The sequence below is a fragment of the Nicotiana tabacum genome, chromosome 12 (assembly GCF_000715075.1).
Source record: "Nicotiana tabacum cultivar K326 chromosome 12, ASM71507v2, whole genome shotgun sequence".
NCBI classification, from domain to species: Eukaryota; Viridiplantae; Streptophyta; class Magnoliopsida; order Solanales; family Solanaceae; genus Nicotiana; species Nicotiana tabacum.
Genome location: NC_134091.1, coordinates 128440243 through 128448542, shown reverse-complemented (window position 1 = coordinate 128448542; position 8300 = coordinate 128440243).

Genomic DNA, 8300 nt, shown 5'->3' with positions numbered 1-8300 from the left:
ATATTTCATGAAATATCCATGGGGCAAGGAATATTTTAAGCTTACAATTGAGTACTTGAAGAAATACATATTTTCAATGCACAAATCATATGTGAACAAGAGGAAGGAAAATAATATCTCTGGTAAAAAGTCCAAATCGGCTAGTTATGCCATGAACGGCTTCCCATGGGCATTCATGGCAAGTATTAAAACAACATTCTCATTTTTTTTTGCAGTTGAGTACTATTATTTTATTTACTACAGACAGAAATTAATACTTTTTGGTTCATGAAAAAATGTAGGCATAGGCGTACGAAGCAATTCCGCTATTTGGTCGTAATACCGAGAAATCAAAGGTCGTACCGCTGCCGCTGCCAAGGATATTAAGATGGCATAGTAAGAAAGTGACTTCTGACCCTGATTGGGATCCCTTTAAGTAGAGAGTTGATGACCCTGGTATGGTAAGATAGGGAGTGCAATAACACTCCACCGGTAGATTAGAATCAACCAAAGTAGGAGATTATCATAGACCTCGTATCTATTGTTTTGTATTGCTTGTCTAATGACTTCTATCTATGCTATATTTTAGGAGGTTCACCCTTACCTTATTCCTACTCTACGTGAGATGAATATGGACAACATGAAAAATTTGGTACCATACGACGATGAGGTAGTGGATCCTATAATTGACTAGTTAGCGGTTGTTTTGGAATGGGTGACTCCAATTAAAAAAGCACCTGGTGCAGCGAGCTTAGAGACTAATGATGAAGCTGACATTGCTGATGATGACTCTTTGGGCGGGAGTATTCCTGGTTCATCACTAGTTAATGATTTATCTGATATTGGTAGAGGAGGACCATACAAGATATGCAATGCTCAGCCAAGTGATACGTGCGCGGAGAGTTGAAGGTTGTGAATGAGAAATTGGATAAGGTGTTGAAGATCCTTGGGGAGATGCAAAATCAGAATGAGAGATCTTCTAAAGTAGTTGAGTCGCCTTGGTACAGAGTTAAAATATTGCAAAGCAGATTGAGGAATGCTCCAATTTCTGCAAGCAAGATGAGGAAGCTGAAACAGAGCAAGAAGAAGAAACCAAAGGTAGACGTACTCAAACCAGTTTCGGAGCAAGATAAGAAACTATTCTATGAATGGTTTGAGAAGAAGGAGAAGTTTCCCAAATACTTGTTGGAAGCTGTGGTTGGAGGTTTTCGAGCAGTTGTGCAGTGCTAACCCGTCCGTTTTAGTTTTTGTAAGTCCCTTAATCACTCACTGCATGTATTTCTTTTTTTTAGTAGCTCTATATTTAACGTACAATTTTTTAAATAATATTTAGCATACAGAGGAACTTTTAGCACTGATACGTGTACGAAACATAAAACATCAACGCCTTTGTACTCGTAGTCATGTTGTTATGGATGTTGCATTATGCAACAACATGTGCACTACATGGGATAAGATCAAAGAGGTTGTCAGTAAGAGGGGAGAGATTTGGACTTTTGTGAGACAGTTGATGCTTGTCAAGACTTGTGTCTTACACCCCTGATGCTATATCCTCAAGAAAGTATGCCAAAACCTAGGGCTTTGGAGTGGTGCAAGGCTAAGTTGTTGTACTCTGCGTGGCAAATTGATAACAAGTATTTTGTGACTGTTGTTTTCCACTTGGCAGAGGGTTTGATTCAAATTTACGATAGCAATGTCAGTTTGTCTGATGATGGTAAACTAGAAGAATTGTACAACCCCCTCGCACTCGTGTTGCCTTGGATTTTGATGAAAACTGGCCAGTTTGCAGACTCAGGCCAAGATGTGCTTATGAAGAAATGGTCCTGGGAGCGTATTATGGATGTGCCAGCCATTCAGCAAAGGTAAATTAAATGTATCATCTATTATGTTTTACTCATTATTCTTGTTTCTTTAATAATTAATTGTATCTTTGATTATTGTAGTGAAAGCAGTAAAGCATATGCAGTGAAGGTTATTGACTTCCTGCTAACTGATACGCCGTTGGATCAGCTTAATAACAAACGAATGGAGTTGTTCAGGGAAAAAATTGCAGTTGATATCTTCAGGGGAAGGATGGACCCTTCTTAGTTTTATAATTGAAATTCCAACTTGTGTTGGCCATAGGACAAATTCATTTTGGGTGAACTTCTAGTAATTTATGATATTTGCATCTACCTCTATGTAATGAAACTACCTTGCTACTTATTAATTGTTGATGTTGTAATTTTTATTTCCTTAGCACTTCCTTATTGTATTACAACAGACAGCTACTTGGTTGCGTAATAGACAATGTGTCTAGTAATAAGCTAGCTGCTTGGTTGCGTAGTAGACAATGTCTCTAGTACTAATAACTTGATTAAGTACAACATTACATCAGACATAACCCAGAGGTTGCATAATAGACATTGGGTCCATCAATAAACTAGCTACTTGGTTGCGTAATAGACTAAATGTCGCGTTTAATAACTTCAATAAATTTAACATTACATCAGTACAATATTACATGATCTAAAATACTTCCAACAAAACAAACTTACAGTAATTAAACCATTCCTACCAACAACAACCCAATGTTATCCTTATCACTTCATCATCCAAGCTGCCACAAATTCGACAATGATGCACAAGAGCATTATTGAGCCTCATTTCATTCATCTTAACCATCCCTCCAACTGTACAATTTACAGGAATGTGCCCTCCCTCCAGTTCAATCCCTCCATCATCATCATCATCATCATTTTCCTCATGAACATCTATTGCTAATATATTTTCAAGTTCAACCACCTTCATTTGCAGAACGATATTTCACACTTAAGAGCGTCCTTTTCACACTTCAAACTACTGATAAGGTCAACAATCCTTGGATTTAGCAGATCATCATCCTATTCCCAAAATTATCATATTTTATCCTATCAAATCAAATGGAAAAATAATTTATATGTAAAATTAAAAAAAGGCGAATCTGTGGAATTTATCTTACCTTAGTTTTGGAACATTTTGAGAAGTGCCGGCCAGCATTTACCGGAGTTGTAACTGTAAATTAACTGGTAGCCATGCCGCAGTGACAATTCTTTCTCGACCTAAAGGATGCACTCGACCCTTGACTCATTTTCCTTCAATTATTTGAGTAATATTTTTCGGAAGTAAAAATTAGGATTAAACTGTGGTAAATTTTGTTTTGAGTCAAATGGGTTAATTTGAGCGGGTCAAACAAATATGGTTGAAATGTGATCAATTTTATTTTGATCACATGGCCGGTCAAATAAATTTTAAATGGGTCAAATAGGTAATTTCAACGTGTCAAAAAATATATGGTTAGGGATAGGCCACGTGGACATATTTTAATTTACTGAACAACATGAGTTGTCTTCCATCAATCAGTAGTCGCTGATAAAATTCTTTAATAGTCTATAAACCTTGAACCCTAACCCCCAACCCTGAACCCTAACCCTGAACCCTAACCCTAGACATTCAACATAAATCAATAAACTTCCTTAATGGGCAAGTGTTAACTTGAGGTTTTGTTCTCAACTCTTATTGCGGTCGCGAGTAAACTAATTGTAATGACCCGACTGATCGTTTTGAGCTCTAGCGCATCGTTCGGTGGTTGGAGGTTATGAGCAGCTTCACTTCAGGTATTATGACTTATACGCGTGACCGGGATTGAATTTCGGAAAGTTCGGAGTTGAATTGGAAAGAAAATTCTCATTTCAAAAGCTTTAAGTTGGAAGAATTGACTAAGATTGGATTTTAGTGTAAACAGCCTCAGAATCGGGATTTGAAGGTTCCAACAAGTTCGTATAATGATTTTAGACTTGGGCGTATGTTCGGATCGGGTTTTGGATACCCCGGGAGCGTTTCAACACCTATTGTAGAAGTTAGCATTTTGGGAGAATTCCATAAATTTGGGTTGAAGTGCATTTCAATGTTATCGATATTTGTTTGGAATTTCGACCCCGTGAATAGCTCCGTATGGTGATTTCGGTATTGGGAGCGCGTCCGAAAGTGGATTTGGAGGTCCGTAGGTCAATTTGGAGTCGTTTAGCCAAAAGTTAGGAATTTGAATATTTTGAGAAGTTTGATCGGAAGTGAACTTTTTTATATCAAGGCCGGATTCCGATTTCGGAAGTTGGAGTAGGTCTATAATGTCAAATGTGACTTGTGTGCAAAATTTGAGGTCAATCGGTCGTGATTTGATAGGTCTCGGCATCGAATGTAGAAGTTTGGAATTCTAAAGTTCATTAAGCTTGGAATGGGGTGCGATTCATGAATTCGACGTTGTTTGATATGATTTGAAGGCTCGACTAAGTTCGTAATGTGTTTTGGGACGTGTTGGTATAGTTGGTTAAGGTCCCGAGGACCCCTGGTGGATTTCAGGTTGGTTAACAGATCGAGTTTGGATTTGGAAGAAAAGATTAGGCAACTGATATCTGGTGTGATCGCACCTGCGCAATAAGGGTCGCAGGTGCGGTTTGGGCGAAGCTGCGCAGTGACCGCAGGTGCGAAGGGTTGTCCGCACATGCGAGGTCGCAGATACAGAGGTACGAGAGTGAGAGAAGAATCTGGGAGCGCAGGTGCGAGGGTATGTCTGCACCTGCGAAGGCGCAGATGCGGAAGAAAAGGCGCATGTGCGGAGTCGTGCTAGGCAGAGGAAATGCGCAGTTTGGCCGCACCTGCGAGACTGTAGATGAGACGAAGGGTCCGCAAATGCGAAAGTCGGGGCTGGGCAGTGTCTCCTTTAAAGCGAGGGCTTGACTCTATCTCATTTCATTTTCGCCCATGGGAGCCGATTTTGGAGCATATTGGAGTGACATCTTCATCAATCATAATGGGGTAAGTGATTTTTTCACAATTTTGAGTTAAATACATGAGTTTACATGGATTTGAACATGGAAATTAATATAAATTGTGGGGGTTTTAGTAGAAAACCTAGAATTTGGTATTTTGGATTTTGACCATGAATTTGAGCATGGAATTGGGAATAAATCATATATTTGAGTTCATAAGGTTATGGGTAATGAATATCTTCGAAAATTTTCGAAATCCGGGCACATAGGCCCGAGGGTGATTTTTATCGACTTTTCGATCGGGACTAGAAATTACTATAAATTGGATTATAATGAGTATTCGAGTGTATATTAATGGGTTTGCATAATTATTGGCTAGTTTTGGAACTACGGAGCGAGGTAAGTCTCCTTTCTAACCTTGTAAGGGAGGAATTCACCCCATAGGTAAACTAAATTATTGTGTGCTTCTATTTGTGGGGGTCACGTACGCACGTGACGAGAGTCCGTACGTAACTACTAGCTATGCCTATGTCCGGGTAGTTTTAGGCTCACATCAAGCCTTGTTGATATTGTTATTGATTTATGTTTATTGTTTGCCTTGAGAGGGAGCGAGATTGAATCCGCTTATTAAATATTTAGAAAGAAGTTGAAATTGAAGAATTTAAGATTTAAAAGGTTTCATTTGAACTTCGTAATTTCGAAAAGAATTGAGGAATAATTTAATAGCTGAAGAAATCTATGTGTAACCACGTCGCATGTATGTTTCGCATGCGGGGTAATTTCCTTAAAAAACTATAAGGTGAATTTCCCTTATTTTGAAAAGAACCAAGAAAGAGATATGATTTTAAATGTTACATTTATGTTTGACCGCGTTGCACGTATGATTCGCGAGCGAGGTATTTCCTACTACTCTCATGGGAGCGGGCCGTTCGCCTCGGCAGATTAAATAGATGCATCTATGATTCGCTCCATTCGACCCTCTGGCAGTACACAGTTTAAATATTTGTTGGATCGGGCCGTACGACCTCGACATGATTTGCGCATGCTTGTATTGCTTGCCTTGAAATTTATAAATAATGATATTGCCGCCCTGGTCTGAGATAAATTGATAAAGGATGAACGGTGAATTTGGAAATCTCTTATTAACAAAGGAATTGTTTACTTGATTCATGATTTTCTTGAGTTTACTGCCATTTTTTTAAATAAATCCACGACTAATTATATTATTGATGGCCACAGTAAGTGTCGAAGTGGACCCCTCGTCATTATTTCTTCGAGGTTAGACGGGATACTTACTGGGTACGCATTGATTTACGTACTCATACTATACTTGCTGCACGTTTTGTGTAAATACATATATGACTAGTAGCTTTGTGGGCGCAGGGGCACGGTTATTACTGGGACTTAGGTGAGCTGCATCTAATGTACGACCCGCAACCAACAGAGTCTCCTTCAGAGTATTGTATTTTCTTTCCTGTCCAAATTTGTATTCCAGACAGTTATTGTATTTTATTCTAAATTCCTAGAAAATGCTCATGGACTTGTGACACCGGGGTCTGGGATGATTATGGGATGTTCAGTATTGAAATTGGAAAACATTGTTATTATTCTGTAAATTCATCTTTTACTAGATAAATTGAAGAAAATTTACGATTTCAAAAATATTAAAATGAGAATTTAATTAACTATTTAGTGTTAGCTTGCCTTACAGTGGTGTCCGGCGCCATCACGACCATTAACGGATTTTGGGTCGTGACACTAATAGTCGAGAATTCACTAAAATAAGGATTACACCATGTTCGAACTTGATTTTTTTGATAAAGTTTAAACATCTTATTAAACATCATGGAACATTTAAAGTTATTATACATGGCGGTGTATTTCATACCATTGAGAGTTGGTCATTCTAAAATATATAACAATTGAAGCAAGACCTCTACGTATAAGAGTGTTGTCTAGTAAAGTGTTGTCAACAAGTAATGTCTCTAAGTATGAATATTGTATATTAAATATTGGGTTGTAATATCAACATGTGTTGATATTAAATAATGTTGTGATCGATTATAATAGGTAATTAGTCTTCAAATTGCATACATTGCCTTAACATTATGTTGTAATAATATTCATTGACTATATAATGAAAATTATTTTCACCAATTATAGGCTTAGGTTGATACCGATATAATTGATACGTTAGAGTAATCCATTTTATCCAATTCAAAGTTTTCAATTTGTTGAATAAGATGTTTACAACTTTAAGTTATTCACAAATAATTGATATTTTTTTGATTTAAGGTAACTAAATTAATACTTTACACTAACGAAAAACTAACAATCGAGGAACTACCCCTATGCCTGTCCAATTTATGACTGATATACCATTCTTAATTCCTTACTATGAAATTTTATTGGTTTATATTTACAATGGATCTATAGACCACCAGTGGGGTAGACTATATACTATCGGTTTATTCAAAAACTGTTGTAAAAATTTTAATTCATTGACGGGAAATTCAAATATTTAGAAGGCTGAAATTTATATCCTCTGAGTTGTATGTTTCTAATGGAACTTCTTTATTTTATTTTGGGGGCTTTTTGCACTTAAGTGTTGTCAAATGAATAAAAAACAACCAAAGTATAAAAATAAAAACAGGGAACAAAATTCAAAAAAAAATAGGGCACAAAATTAAATAGACAAAAACTTAAGTTAAATATTTTAATTAAATAATTTCCCTCACAACAACATACATGTTTTTTCATTAACTAAAGAAAAACAATTAAACTGCAGTGGGAGAAGGATCACGGGGAGGAGAATTTTCTGGGCTAACATAGTGGTCAGTATTTTCACCAGTCCTACGAAGGAGAATCCGCAACAAGCGTGTTATACGACAAATGTTCCTTTCTTGCCTCATCTTGTCTTCTTCGATCTCTCGGATGAGCCTATCCAATGATTCCCTGACGAAAATGGCGTCCATGCTTGGCCTTAGCCTCAGAGGCATTTTTAAGTTAAGTGATTGGGCTATTTGAAAGAATGATGAATAAATATTTTCATTAGATACAGTGTATTTATAGGCAAAATTTGACACTAAATGGTGCCTTTCTATATGACTTCTCGTAAATGACGTGACTGTTGAGTGTTTTGAGAAACGAATTTATGCTTTGAATCAACATATTCGATGTATTTCAATTAATTATGCAAGTTCTTTTCATATTGGCTGCCAGCTGTTATTAACATTAGATATTAAATTAACTACCTAAATCAGTGGTTGTCAATAGACTACCTAAACCAGCGCAACAAGTCTTGATTAAGTTGAAAATATCGATGGGAGTTGACAATAGAACATTGGTTGATTACAGGTGGTTGAAGATAGAATAAGGGGATTGATCGTAAAACAAGGAATAAGTATGTCACATGACTCCTTCTTAAACTAAGGAGGTTGATTCTAGATCATAGGTCTACAATAGACAATGTGAGTGGTTGATTCTAAAACAGTAGTCATGAGACAACTTGGTCACATGACTCCTTCTTAAAAT